Source organism: Gekko japonicus, unplaced genomic scaffold (genome assembly GCF_001447785.1).
Source record: "Gekko japonicus isolate JY-2015 unplaced genomic scaffold, Gekko_japonicus_V1.1 scaffold1053, whole genome shotgun sequence".
Taxonomy (NCBI): domain Eukaryota; kingdom Metazoa; phylum Chordata; class Lepidosauria; order Squamata; family Gekkonidae; genus Gekko; species Gekko japonicus.
In genome coordinates, this window is record NW_015177042.1 from 630,338 (window position 1) to 645,242 (window position 14,905).

General features: G+C 51.8%; 1 protein-coding gene across 1 annotated transcript in view; it reads right to left on the minus strand.

Annotated features, from left to right (window-relative positions):
• LOC107124583 overlaps nt 1-14,905 on the minus strand; it is a 117,009-nt gene that overhangs the window by 100,148 nt on the left and 1,956 nt on the right.

Below are 14,905 nucleotides of genomic sequence, written 5' to 3' on the forward strand. Positions count from 1 at the left end.
TCAATATAATGTGGAAACAAAAAGTACCCCGAGATTATAGGGGTGAACTCGAGTGTAGTGTAGAATGTAAGTTCGGGGACAGGGTTGAACCAGGATTTAAGGTCTAGTGCCGAAAGGACCCATGATGCAGTTCCTAGAGAAAATACAAAAAGGAGGAGAGAAATACTGAAGTCCTCCAACTTCCTCCTTTGGGGATCTGGTTTTGCTTGCAAGAGATCTGGAGGGCTGGGGCTTGAGAAGCCAGACTGCACAGGAAGGGGAGGGGGTGTCGGATGGGTCAAGACTGGTGAGGGGTGCCCCAGGCTGGGCAGCCCCTCAAGAGGGTCTCTCTGGGTCCCACATGCAGAGCAAGGCCAGGAAGGAGGAGGTCAGGCTGGCCTCCAGTATAGTGGGAAATGATTCAGACCGATTTCCCACAAGCCGCTGCTCCCCGCTCGCTCTTCCCTTTGCCCCGTATGATCGTACGTTTCAATTTCACACCTTCTGCCGCGCCTCCGTATTTTGCCCCTGCAGCTTCGCCGGATTTCCCCCGCATCTACTCAATCCTGTTTTTTGAGGACTGAGTAGACGCAGGGGAAATTGGGCGAAGCTGTGGGGCAAAATGTGGCCGCGCCGCACATGGTGTCTGACACGTTCGATCGAGGCAAAGGGAAGAGTGAGCGCAGAGCGGCGGCTTGTGGGAAATCGGTCTCCGTTTTGCATAGTTGCAGAAAGCCAGGAGAGTGAGAGCCTTCCTGACCTCCTCGGGCAGGCCATTCCCTAAGGTGGGGGCCACAGCAGAGAAGGCCCGTGTGCAGTCAGTTGTTGATTTTTCCCATTTGCCAGGTGGCACCTAGAGGGGGCCCTGCTCGGATGAACGAAGATGCCATGGGGGAGCATAGGGGGGAGGCAGTTCCACAGACATGAGAGACCAAGGCCGTGAAGAGCTTTGTACGGGATAACCAGTACTTCAGATTGTGCCTGGTAACTGATAACCAATGGAGTGAGTGCACAGGGGCATAGTTTATCTCCCGTTAATAACTGAGCCATGTATTTCTGCAGCAACTCCAGTCTCCGTGTTCCTTTTGAGGTAGGCCAGTACACAGTGCATTACAGTAGTCTAGTCTGGATGTCACCATAGCTTGGATCCAGGGAAGGGATCTCGTTACATGATAGCCACGGGTTTTCACTGTCCCGCAACACACACCCCAGACTCCTCCGACTTCGACTCCTCCCAAATGTGCTGTGGCAGTGAACAGGGCAAGCTCAACTTTGAGAATTATATGGGAGGAGGAGAAGGAGATTGGATTTATAGCTCGCCCTTCACTTCGAGTCTCAGAGCGGCTTACAAACTCCTTTCCCTTCCTCTCCCCACAACAGACACCTTGTGAGGTGGGTGGGGCTGAGAGAGCTCTTTTGAGGACTCCTCTTGATAGAACAGCTCTGAGAGAACTTGTGACTGACCCAAGGTCACATCAGCAGCTGCATATGGAGGAGTGGGGGACCAAACCCGGTTTCCCCAGATTAGAGTCCGCACACTTAACCACTACACCAAACAGGATATGGTGTGGCTTTCTCTAATGTAACCGCATATAAATGGCTCAGATTCATCTAACAGGTCTGAGCCTGCCAGAGAAATGAGGAGACAGGAGTCTCGAGAAAGGCAGTGAGGGAGGTTGTGGCAGACCAGTAGCGGCCTGTGCTGCAGGAATATTTTGGTGAAAAATATCAGGAGGAAATAGCTCACGCTGAAACTAGGATCACACTCTGGAATTTTTGCACCACTTAACGTGTCATGTTAACACTTTATGCTTCGCTTATCTGGCCACCTGGACCCACCCCACAGTAACCTCAGGCTAGACTACTGCAATGCACTCTGCATAGGTCTCCCCTCAAAATCAGCTCGGAGATTCCACTTGGTGCAGAATGCCTCACCTCAGCTAATACTGGGAGCCAGTAGGAACATGCAGATTACTCCCAGGCTATGGTCACTCCATTGGTGGCCCACCAGTTTCTAGGCTGAATTTCAGGTACTCGCTATGACGTACAAAACCATTCATGGGCTGGGTCCCTCATATCTGCAGGACCACTTCTCCCTGCAGGCCTGGGTGTGAGTGTGGTTGCGTCTCAGAATGCACAGATAAAGGAGAAATTTGGATCACGCTTACCAAGGAGCAGTCAAAGCAGGCACACCTTGATGAGCAGGGAAGATTTCTGACCAATCTGATTCCCAAGGACTCCTGCTTCCAATGGTGGTTTGGGTAGGGAGAGTGGGTTTTAATTCGGAGAAAAGCCTCTGGAGAGCAGGCTACCAGACAGACGCACCTCTGACTCTTGGCCTGGTGGCAGCAGCAGAGAGTCAGTCCCCCGATGTGCCGAGGAAGGCTGGGATTAAGCCGAAGAAGGGGACTCCTCTGTGAGGTCTAGCAGCTTAAGACCTGGGGCGGTTAAGTAAACCGCACGTGCCAGTGGTACGAAAGGGGCAGCTGCAGGGCCCGTTTTCAAACACTTCCAAAACCCGTCACAGACATATCCTGATCACATCGTTAATATTGACAGTCAACGACTATTTTGAAGTTTCACCAGTATTTTATTGAATTATGGTTTTCAAACGCCCTAAGTGTAATTGCGGGTGGCAGAACGGCAGCCGTGGGGAGGCCGAGGCAAGGAAAATGGCCCCGATGTAGGCAAGACCTGCAAAAGTGTGCATTTTCTTCCCCACACAGTAAGCAAAGGTACCGTCCCAAATTAGGAAAGCACTGCAGCCACACTGGGGGGTAGGGTGGTGGCACAGAAGGGTCCACAATTTGGGGATGAGGTAATGTGGACGCTCCAGATTTTGTCTTTGCGGAAGCAGCCGCAGAGCAGCCAGATGTGAGTCCAGCAGCCCCTCAGAGACCCACCAGGAGGCTGGCCTTGAATCCGGCTGTTCTCCTGAAGACAGACAGCTCCCCTCGGAAGGAGCCACCAAGTTGTTTGGCCTGCCGACCCTTGCAACACAGCTCCCCCCCCCCATTTTACAGTTTTACAACTTTTGCCACTGCTGAAGAATTTTTTTTAAAGCTTTTTGAGCCTGAAGTAGCTTTGGGGGGGGGGGTCTTCTGAAAAGTGTGGCATTTCAGAGGAACGAGACAGAAGCACCACTTCCTCCTCTATTTGGATCGCTGGCGCGACTCTGTTCCTGCCAGAAGAGCTACGGACCCCTCCTGATGGGTGGCTGGAAGTCTTGCCTAGTGAAAGGGGCGCAGTCCCGGCTGAATCGCAGGCCGAGGAAGTCCGATTCGCCCGCAAGGAGTCTCCCAAGCCCTGCATGCCTCAAGTGTCAGGGGGCCCCTGCTCCTGAGAACGGATCCACAGGAATTCAACCTGTAGGCAGATTCCTGCCCCTTGGTTGTCTCACCGAGTCCACAGGATATTTTCAAGTGGCAACTGGATGTCCATCTTTCGATTATGTTGTGGGTATGTAGGGCTATCTTTTGGCTATGCTCCTGCAGAGTACAGGGAGTTGGACTAGATGACCTGCAAGGTCCCTTCCAACTCTAACATTCTATGATTCTATGAAGAGGGTCCAGTAAGATCCTGCCCCTCTGCAGCCGGGGTCTCCTTGGAACTGAACTGCACCAAACTGCGCCCCACGCGGAAGGTGAACTTCTCAAACCAGGGCTTTTTCCCCTTCAAAAAGGAGAAGGGGCAGGACTGATCTAAAAAGTTTCCCTGCTTCCCCCCTCGCAGGACCTGGCAGGCCGCCCCCCAAAGGGCTCCAGCACTCAGTCCCCAGGAGTCCCACCCCACAAAAAGCCCTTCCTGAAACTGCCTGCATCCGATTAGGCCGCTTTAGCTGGCCTAGTGTCAGGACCTACAGTCAAACAACAGAGCACACCCTTCTTTGAAGGTTATACTTTATTGCTATCACTATGGTAGCATAGACACAGTCACTGTTAGGAATAACTACAACATAGAAAGCTGAGAGAGATATAGGGTATTCAAATGCACCCCCACACACACTCATGGGCCAATCGGCCTGACTCCCACGGGCGGGAAGGAGGACCAGGGCAGTTAGAGCCGAAGCTGGGAAACAAAACTAGTCACATGGTTAGAGCCGAGGCTGCGAAACGAAACTAGTCACATGATTAATTGATGGGAAGACACTACACAGGCTGGCTACAAGGTCAGTGATAACGAGGGGGAGAAGCGAAAAGAAAGGAATGGGGCAGCAACTGGCTCACAGGTCATGAAAGCGAACCCGGGCCCATAAACAATATGGCAGCATAGCTGACATCTAGTGTGAGCTGGGTTCAGTTTGCCTTATATGGTGTCCGCTGACCGCCACCAGGGGCCAGCAGATACCCCAGAGCTTGACTCTGGGATAACAATGGGGACTAGGCTTCTAGTCTCTCCACTGGGGAACCAATAGGAACATGGCGGGAGATTTAAACCCACCAATGGGACCTAGGGGGGCGTCCCCAGGTGTGTATATAGTTGGCCAGCAGGCCGTTAGTCTTTGTCTTTGTTGTGTACCAGTAAACTATGCTGATCACTACATCGGTCTCTGTGGTTTCTTCATGCGTTTAACCCACTACACTTCAATGGCAACGAGGATGGGATCCCGCTGAGCAATCCAGCCGGGCTGTCGGGACTCGGCGAGGGAAGACAATGCACACTACCTACGCTCCTCCGAATGATGAGCAACGAGCAAGCCGCTTCCCAGCCGCAGCCGCAACCGACCAGCACAATGGCCCTTGCTCTGGGATCAGGGCTAGTACCGCCCTTCGATACAACCCGTCCACAGCAATGGGGAGACTGGATCACTGGCCTGAAGCAAGTCCTGATTTTCTACCAGGTGATGGATGAGGCCAGGTAGAAGGGCCTCCTACTCGGGTCATGCGGACCCGCCATCGTAGAACTGGCCCAGTACCGCCTCTCCCCTAAGAAGCTCAAAGACTGCACCTTCGACGAAATTGTCTCGGCCGTCCAGAACCACTACACGCCTAAGCCTTCAGAGATGACGTGCCATGTGGTGTTCCACCAGCGGAGTCAGCAAGGCCGCGAAACTGCCGTGGAGTTTCTTGCCGAGCTCCGCCGCCTGGCATCCAAATGCAAATTTGAGGCCCACTTGGACCTGGCTCTGCGAGACCATTTCGTCACCGGTCTGTGGGAGGAGAAGCTGCGGCGACGCATAATGGAGGGGGAGACGGTCACCATAGCGTCGGCCATCACCACCGCCACCACATGGGAGAGGTCCCACCCAGCGGCCTCCACCACACACCAGGCCGCCATCACCCCACCGGCAGACCTCGACGACGCGGAGGTCCACCGCACCCAAGCACCACACCGCACCCCAGCCGCGAACGTGAGCTCCGCCCGCCAGCATCCTGGCGCAGCAGTTCCAGGGTGTGCCAGTTGCGGTGACCATCATGACAGGAAGGCATGCAGGTTTCGAGGCGCCATTTGTTGGAACTGCGGGCGCACTGGCCACATCGCCCTGGCCTGTCGCTCCAAAGCTACCAGCCGGAGCCAGCCACCGCATCACAGAGCGGAAGCCCACTGTGAGGACGATGCAGCAGCTGAGGACCTCTAGCACCTCACACAGACAGCGGAAAAGGTACTGCAACTCCCCGGCAAATCGCCCACCCCTAAAATTCTAGCCACGGTAACAATTGAGGGGTCCCCATGCTGTATGGAGATAGACTCTGGCTCCACGGCCTCAATCATTTATGAGGCCACGCTTAAACGCTTATGCCCAAAGGGAGGACCCCGATTGCGCCCATCCCCGGTGACGCTCATGGACTTTCAGCGAAACCGGGTGCCGATTAAAGGAGTCGGGACTTTTCGAGTACAATACGGGAAATTCAAGAGCCACCTGGACTTGATCGTGGTAGAGGGCGACCTGGTCAGCTTGCTGGGTCATGCCTGGTTTGAGCCCCTGGAGTCCAGCTTTGTACAACCCAGGATTTCAAAGGGATATGCTGGGAGTTTCCCGCCATTTTTGATGACTCTCTGGGCCGCTATACGGGCCCCCTGGTGTCCCTGCGTCTTGACCCCCAAGGTGGCCCCCATCCGAATGCGTGCCAGGACGGTTCCACTGTCGGTCAAGCTGAAAATCGACATGAAACTGGATCGCCTAGTAACTCAAGGCATCCTGGAGCCGGTCTCCCGCGCAGCGTGGGAGACCCCAATAGTAGTGGTAGAAAAGCCGAACAGGGCAGTCCGCATCTGCGCGGACTACAAATGTACGCTAAATAAGGCGCTACAGGACCACGCATATCCGGTACCTGTGGTTAGCCTTGTATTGGCCACCTTGGGGGGGGGGCAAAGATCTTCGGGAAACTGGACCTTGCCCAAGCTTACCAGCAGTTGCCGGTAGGTGAGGCGACTGCTGAGGAGCAAACCATAGTGACCCACCAGGGGGCATTCCGTGTCAAGCGACTGCAATTCAGGGTGAGTGTGGCACTGGGGTTATTCCAACAACTGATGGGTTCTCTTCTCAAAGGAATCCCAGGAGTCACCCCGTTTTTTGATGATGTGATGATCGCCGCCCGCCACGCCGGCCGATTTTGCAGACCGCCTCTGCACAGTTCTCCGCCGTTTCCAGGATGCCTGACTCAAAGTTAAACTAGAAAAGTGTTGGCTGGGGGTGCCGTCAGTGGACTTTCTGGAGTTCACGGTGGATGCAGAGGGCCTACACGCAACCCGGGACAAGGTTAAGGCAATCGTGGAAGCCCCGCCACCAAAGTCTAAATCAGAACTACAAGCGTTTTTAGGGATTCTCAATTTCTACCACGCCTTTTTGCCCCACAAGGTGGCGGTAGCATAGCCCCTTCATCGCTTGCTAGACAAGTAGGCCCCTTGGGTGTGGGGCCCCCGCCAAGCTGTCACGTTCCGGAATGTTAAGGAACTGTTAATCTCCAACTCGGTCCTGGCCCACTTCAATGAGGCGCTTCCGGTGGTTTTGGCATGCGGAGCTTCACCCTACGGCGTCGGTGCCGTGTTGGCACATCGGCTCCCAGATGGGCGGGAGGTCCCGGTCGCATATTACTCGCGCACCCTATCTGCGGCTGAGCCGAACTACGTCCAGATAGATTGGGAGGGACTAGCAATAGTGGCCGGGGTAAAGAAGTTCCACGACTTCGTCTACGGGCGGCCGTTCACCATTGCCACAGACCACTGCCCTCTCCTCGGCCTTTTTGCGCCCGATTGCCGGACCTCTTCCCGCGGGTCCTGCGGTGGCCTATTTTCCTTTGTGGGCTACGACTACCAGCTACAACATTGCCCAGGGAAAGCTATGGGCCACACCGACGCCCTTAGCCACCTTCCCCTGCCAGACGTAGTTGAGGATCCGGCCCCTGTGCACCTGGTCCTACAGCTGGAGGGCCTACCGGACGCCCCGCTACAGGCCGCGGACATAGCCTGCCGCTCGGCCCGGGACCCCATCATATCCCGGGTGCTGGGCTGGGTGGTGAGGGGGTGGCCTGCGAAGGTAGAGGGCCCCGAGTTCACGGCGTTTACGGCCCGCCGGGAGGAATTGTCAGCGCACAAAGGCTACCTGGTGTGGGGAGACAGGGTCGCGGTCCCCAGCGCCCTCCAACAAAGGGTGCTACAGGCCCTTCACGAAGCGCACCCGGGCATCGTAAGGATGAAAAGCCTCGCCCGGAGCTACGTCTGGTGGCCAGGCATCGACACAGAGATAGAGGCGTGGGTAAAACGTTGCCCGACCTGCCAAACCATCCAACCCAGCCCACCGGGCGTGCCATCCCAGTCATGGGAATCCACTCGAACCCTGTGGTCCCAGCTCCACATAGACTTCACCGGACCATTTCAGGGACTGTTATTCCTTGTGGCTGTGGATTCCTACTCAAAGTGGCTGGAGAGAAGCCCCGTCTCCACAACATCCACTAAGGCAACCATCTGCGCCCTCCAAAAGACCTTCACCACCCACGGCGTGCCAGACACCATCGTCTCAGACAATGGGACGGCATTTACATCAGAGGAATTCCAGCAGTTCCTCAGCAACAACCTGATAAAACACATCAGGTCAGCACCCTTCCACCCCGCTACTAATGGCCAAGTGGAACGCGTGGTCAGGACGGCGAAGGAAGCGTTAAGCCGCCTGACGGAGGGAGACTGGGAATCTCGCATCGCCCACTTCCTCCTAGCGCAACGAACGTCAAACCTGTAAGTGGTCGCTGCCCAGCGGAACTCCTCATGGGTCGGAGACCAACAACCCTCCTGGACCGCATACACCCTGATTGGGCTCCCAACCTAGTAAACCATGCTGATCACTACATCGGTCTCCGTGGTTTCTTCATGCGTTTAACCCACTACGCCTTAATTTTCCATTTTCCAGCCATCTGAGAAAAAGGAGACTGAAGTTGGTTCGCAGTTCATTATTCATCTACCTTGTATAAGGGCCGTAAAACTCAGTTGGGGGTCAGACACTGTTTTTTCCATAGATGAGGGTGTATCTATATACTAATTCCCAAAGTCCAATTGCCATGTGGATACTTATTTCTGCCAACAGAGAGCTCACTCTCCCCAAACAGCTTTTTCTACACTCAGGGGACTCTGTGGGGCCGCAAAAAAAAATCCAGAAAGTAAAAACAAAACAAACAAAAACCCTTGGGGTGCGTTGAATTCAATTCCTTTTGGAATGGCCTCCACAGAGATCTCCAAATTAGAACATTGTGGGGGAGGGCTTCTAACTGGCTCTGTCAATAAAAGGCAGGGGGAGGGGGAGGGCCCTTCCCAGGCCTATTTTGCCTTTCAGGGAGGGAGCCTTGGGGCCAAGCCTGCCAAGGGTTTCCAGTGCGAGGCTGGGAGATTTTGTGGTAGACTCTTAAGAAGGGCAGGGTTTGGGGAAGGGAGAGTCCTCAGCTGGGTATAATGCCACAGAGTCCAGCCTCCAAAGCAGCCAGGTCCTACCTGGAGGCTGGCATCCCTAGACAGCACTCTCTGGGTGACATGATACCACCTGAATTGCATGACTCAACTAGGACCGGCTGCTTGCTACTCTTCAACAGCATCCACCCTATGAAAGTCAGTGTGGTGCAGCAGTTAGCGCTTCAAAGTAGGGTCTGCAAGACCCAGGTTCAGAACCCCATCTTGCAGTAGAAGCTGACTTGTTGATTTTGGACCAGTCACACACTTTCAGCCTAACCAACCTCACAGGGTTGTGGTGCAGATTAAAAGGAGGAGAGAATAATGTAAGCTCCTTTGGTGGCCACTGTGGAGAAAGACTAATTTTCCTAGGTAGAGTCTGTGAGGGAGGGGAGTGGAGACGGAACACTGAAGACAGAAGCATATAAAGGTAGGCTGGCTGTTGGGTTGGAAGGAAATAGGGTTGCCAACTCCAGGTTGGGAAATTTGTAACTATATGAACTTATGTTTGTATTTCTGTATAGTGGTGATGCTGTCTATGTGTATCTATGCAATGTGTATTCAGGGACTGCTGTTTGGTTGTGTTGCTTTGTTCTGCATCTCATGCTTGCCTAGAGATAGGCTGGCCTGGGGCTGCCGTAGCACATACGGACCATGTGCTTCCCTGGAGAAGGTATCCCGTCATGCATTGGGATAGAGGAGACACCGCGCCATTGCACCCACTTGGAGAGTTATGGAAAATCCCCCAGCGAACCCCGACATCACACCTTTGATGTAGGAGTAGGATCTGCATATTGCCACCACCCCTTAGGAGAGCGTCATCCCCTTCGTCATCCCCTCGTCACCCCCTCTTCATCCAGTAGTGATAGTTTAGAGGACGGGTTTGATAGTTTATGGCTGGATAGCCCATGCCCCAAAAAGAGTTTATTTAAGGAGAAACTCTCCTTTGTCTCTCTGGTTAACCCACCTTCCCCATAGCAGTGCACTAAGGTGCTACAAGTGACTCTACTACTTAAGTTCTCCGGGAGTCGCGACCCAGAGAGCTCACACGTGGTTTGGCTGGTCCTACCTGTGTGCCTTGGAGTTCACAAGCTGCTGCTTTCGGCTGCCCAGCGTTCCAAGGAGGAGAGTTCTTCCTCAGCTGGACCTCAGATGAGTATAGCCGTGCCCCATTGTGTCATCCCCATTTTGATGCTTTTGTTATTTTCTATGCTGTAATTGTTCTGATGTACTATTGTAACTAAGGAGCTTGTGTGAGACTGTGTGATTCCGATTTTGTATGCTTGATGAAACCATTTAGTAAAGACAACATTTATTCTTAACTATAGCGTGTTGTCTCACTTCCTGGGACATAGCGAGCGTCTCATTGGCCATCTGACCTCTGTATAGACTGGTATAGAACTCACGCACAGCCACAACCACCCAACTTCCTTGGTAGATAACTTGGATTGGGTCTCCAGGAATTTCCTGGAGAAGTTGGCATAACAAATTCCTGGACCTTTGAGGGGCACAGCCTGGGGAGGGTGGAGTTTAAGGAGGGGAGGAGCTTCAGACGAGTATAATGCCTCCAAACCAGCCATTTCCTCCACAAGAACTACCATTGCCAGCCTCCAGGCGAGGGCTGGAGATCACCCAGAATTACAACTGTTGTCCAGGTGACAGAAATCAGTTCCCCTGGATAAAATGGCTGCTTTGGAGGGTTGAGCAGGCATTATACCCTGCTGAGGCTGCTTCTCTCCCCAACCCTCACTGTCCCAAGGCTCCACCTCCAAATCTCCAGGAATTTCCCAACCTGCAGCTGGCAGCCCTAAGGTGAATTGATCTCTGTATCAGGAAGAGTTGTTGTGATACCCAGAGAGCTGCCACTGCTGCTTTGAGGGGAAGAGGAGGCAGGTGGGTGGCCGGGAGCACTACCACCGTTGCTGCTGCTGTGCGGGGTGGGGGAGGAAGCAGGCAAAAAAGTGATGGGGGCAGAAAGAGAAACTGATGGGGTGCGGGGCAGAAAGAGAGACAAAGTGTGATGAGGTGAAGAGGCAGAAAAAGAGAATGATGAGGTGGGAGAGAGGAAGTAACATGCATGGAGGAGAAATGGAGAGTAAGAAGGGGGGCAGAAGGGAGAGAGGGAGAGGGGAGGAAGCAGAGGTGTGAGGAAGGGTCTCCCTCTCCACTTGTTAACTTTGTATTGCCCCGTGGAGACTGGAGAGAAAACGCAGCTCCATGTCACCTGAGTGGTGTCTCTGGCCTCTGCGGCTCCTGGCCTGGCAGCCCCCCTCCCGAAGGAGTCTCCCTCCCTCCCAGGACGCAGCTGCCCTTGCATCAGGACCTGTTTGTGCCAACCTGCTGAGCGCTTCTTCACACCTTGGCAGGGATTTCCTTGGAACCAGCTAGCTGGTCTCGCCTGCGCTGCACCAAATGGGAAAAAGGTAAAAGTCGGATCAACATTGATCCTCATGAATTCATATGATTTTTACATTCAAATGAAATAAAACAACCATCATATTGTAGGCCATGTGTTAGTCTATAGGGGGCACCACAAAAATCACGCATCCACAGATTCGTGGCACCACAACAGCGCAAAAACATGATTCCAAAGCACGGATCCTCATGAATTCATATTTCTACGCTAAAATGAGATGAAACCAACATCATACTGTAGACCATGTCTTAGATTATAAGAAGCACTACAAAAATCATGCCCCCACGAATTTGTGGCACCACAGAACTGCAAAAACATGGTTCCAAAGCACGGATCCTCATGGATCATCAGGGTTTTTCAACTGGGTCACCCAAATTCAGAATCATGTTTTTACAGAATGGTTTCACCACGAAGCCGTGGATCCGTGATTTTTGTGGTACTAGCTGTTGCCATGGACATGTTATGTGATTTGATGTTGTGTTTGGGGTGACCCAATGCAAAAAATCCAAGGATCCATGAGGATCTGTGTTTCAGAACTGTGTTTTTGCAGAATGGTGTTGCCACGAAGCTGTGGATCCATTACTTTTGTGGTGCAAGCTGTGCCCATGCACATGATGTGATTTGAAGGAGCTTGGTGGCTCCTTCCGAGGGGAGCTGTCTGTCTTCAGGAGAACAACCGGATTCAAGGCCAGCCTCCTGGTGGGTCTCTGAGGCGCTGCTGGACTCACATCTGGCTGCTCTGCGGCTGCTTCCGCAAAGACAACATCTGGAGCGTCCACATTACCTCATCCCCAAATTGTGGACCCTTCCGTGCCGCCACCCTACCCCACAGTGTGGCTGCAGTGCTTTCCTAATTTGGGACAGTACCTTTGCTTACTGTGTGGGGAAGAAAATGCACACTTTTGCAGGTCTTGCCTACATTGGGGCCATTTTCCTTGCCTCGGCCTCCCCACGGCTGCCGTTCTGCCACCCGCAATTACACTTAGGGTGTTTTAAAACCATAATTGAAAAAAATACTGGTGTAACTTCAAAATAGTCGTTGACTGTCAATATTAACAATGTGATCAGGATATGTCTGTTACGGGTTTTGGAAGTGTTTGAAAACAGGCCCTGCAGCCGCCCCTTTCGTACCACTGGCACGTGCGGTTTACTTAACCGCCCCAGGTCTTAAGCTGCTAGACCTCACAGAGGAGTCCCCTTCTTCAGCTTAATCCCAGCTTTCCTCGGCACATTGGGGGACTGACTCTCTGCTGCTGCCACCAGGCCAAGAGTCAGAGGTGCGTCTGTCTGGTAGCCTGCTCTCCAGAGGCTTTTCTCCGAATTAAAAACCACTCTCCCTACCCAAACCTCCATTGGAAGCAGGAGTCCTTGGGAATCAGATTGGTCAGAAATCTTCCCTGCTCATCAAGGTGTGCCTGCTTTGACTGCTCCTTGGTAAGCGTGATCCAAATTTCTCCTTTATCTGTGCATTCTGAGACGCAACCACACTCACACCCAGGCCTGCAGGGAGAAGTGGTCCTGCAGATATGAGGGACCCAGCCCATGAATGGTTTTGTACGTCATAGCGAGTACCTGAAATTCAGCCTAGAAACTGGTGGGCAACCAATGGAGTGACCATAGCCTGGGAGTAATATGCATGTTCCTACTGGCGCCCAGTATTAGCTGAGGTGAGGCATTCCGCCCCAAGTGGAATCTCCGAGCTGATTTTGAGGGGAGACCTATGCAGAGTGCATTGCAGTATTCTAGCCTGAGGTTACTGTGGGGTGGGTCCAGGTGGCCAGATAAGTGAAAGCGAAGCGTAAAGTGTTAACATGACATGTTAAGTGGTGCAAAAATTTCAGAGTGGGATCCTAGTTTCAGCGTGAGCTATTTCCTCCTGATATTTTTCACCAAAATATTCCTGCAGCACAGGCAGCTAATGTTGAACTCAACAACATTATGATCACTGTTCCCAAGCGGTGCAATCACTTTTACATCTCTCACCAGGTCTTGAGTGTTACTTAGGACCAAATCAAGGATTGCCTCTCCCCTGGTAGGTTCCGTGACCATCTGCTCCATAGCACAGTCATTTAGAGTGTCTAGAAACTCAATCTCTTTTTCCCGACTAGAACACATATTGACCCAATCAATGTGTGGGTAGTTAAAATCACCTATTATGACACAGAGTTTTTGTCTAGCTGCTATCTTTAATTCATTCATCATTTTCTAATCCTCCTCTATCTTTTGATCTGGTGGGCGATAACAAACTCCCAGTGTTAAGTTTCCTTTTGGCCCCCCTATTTCAACCCATAGAACTTCCAGAAGCGAATCCAATTCTCTTAGCCTCTCAATATTTCTGGACTTTATACCCTCTCTGACATACAGAGCCACCCCACCTCCAACCCTTCCCCCCCTATCCTTCCGATATAATATATAACCGGGAATCACTGTATCCCACTGATTTTCCTCATCCCACCAAGTTTCTGAAATACCCACAATGTCTATTTTCCCCTCCAACACCAAGCACTCCAACTCCCCAATTTTACCTCAGACACTTCTAGCCTTTGTATAGAAACAGCTGTAATTTCCCATACAAGTTAAGCCTGCAACCTTCCTCTTGCTATCTCGAGACCTTGTCAGGCAGTCCATGTCTCAGTGGACTATTTCAATCCACCTCCTTGTAGAAAAGCTACAGGTGCCCCCTCATCTCTCTGAGATGAGCCAACCCGAACCAGAGACTTTTAATCTCCTGTCGGCTTCCCCCCAATGTAATACAATGTAACGATCTAAAGTTGTTTTCCCTTTACAAAATCCCAGCTGTTCCAGGCCTATAACTCTCTGTTCTGTCATCCATACGGTAAGCTTAGACAATAAGTGCTTGACGTATAATTTACCCATCACGGAAAGCATACTGATTGGTCTATAATTGGAAGGAACTGAGCAATCACCTTTTTTATAAATTAGAACCACGAGTACATTTAACCATGCATCAGGAATAAGGCCAGTTTTATCAGTCATTGTAAAAAAAGATGCCCACCAGTCACGGTCCAGTTTTAAAATTTCAGCTAGAATTATATCAAGGCCTCATGCTTCACCTGGTTTTAATTGGCCAATCAGTTCTTTTAGTTCATTGGATGTTACAGGAGACCAGTCAGGTAGGTCTGCAGACAAAAAACCTGAGGGTTCCAAAGTACGGACATCATCCTGATGAAATAATGTCGAGAAATATTGAAACCACACTTGGGGAGAGACAGCAGACATAGAGAGGGCCTCCGCATGACATGCGCCCGAAACTATGGTCCAGAATATTTTTGTATTGTTTAAAGTCATGGCCCAATATAATTGTTCCCATTGTGTATTAATGTGTTCAGTCCTCTTTCTGTTCATGCTCTGTTGCAGCTGCTTCTTAAGCTTAAATTACTCCATCAAAAAATACGGGTCAGCGGACTCGCGATATTGTCTGAAGACATTGCATAATTTAATCTTTAAATGTCTGCATTCCCTATCAAACCCATCATTTTTAGATCTCCTACTCCCCCTATTTCCACTCTCTAGTTTCCCCCCCCAGTGACGCAGATGTGTGAGATGTTAAAGCATTATAGGCTATGATCATTGATGAAGGTTCAATTGCATCAGTTAAAGAAGATCTATACTTTA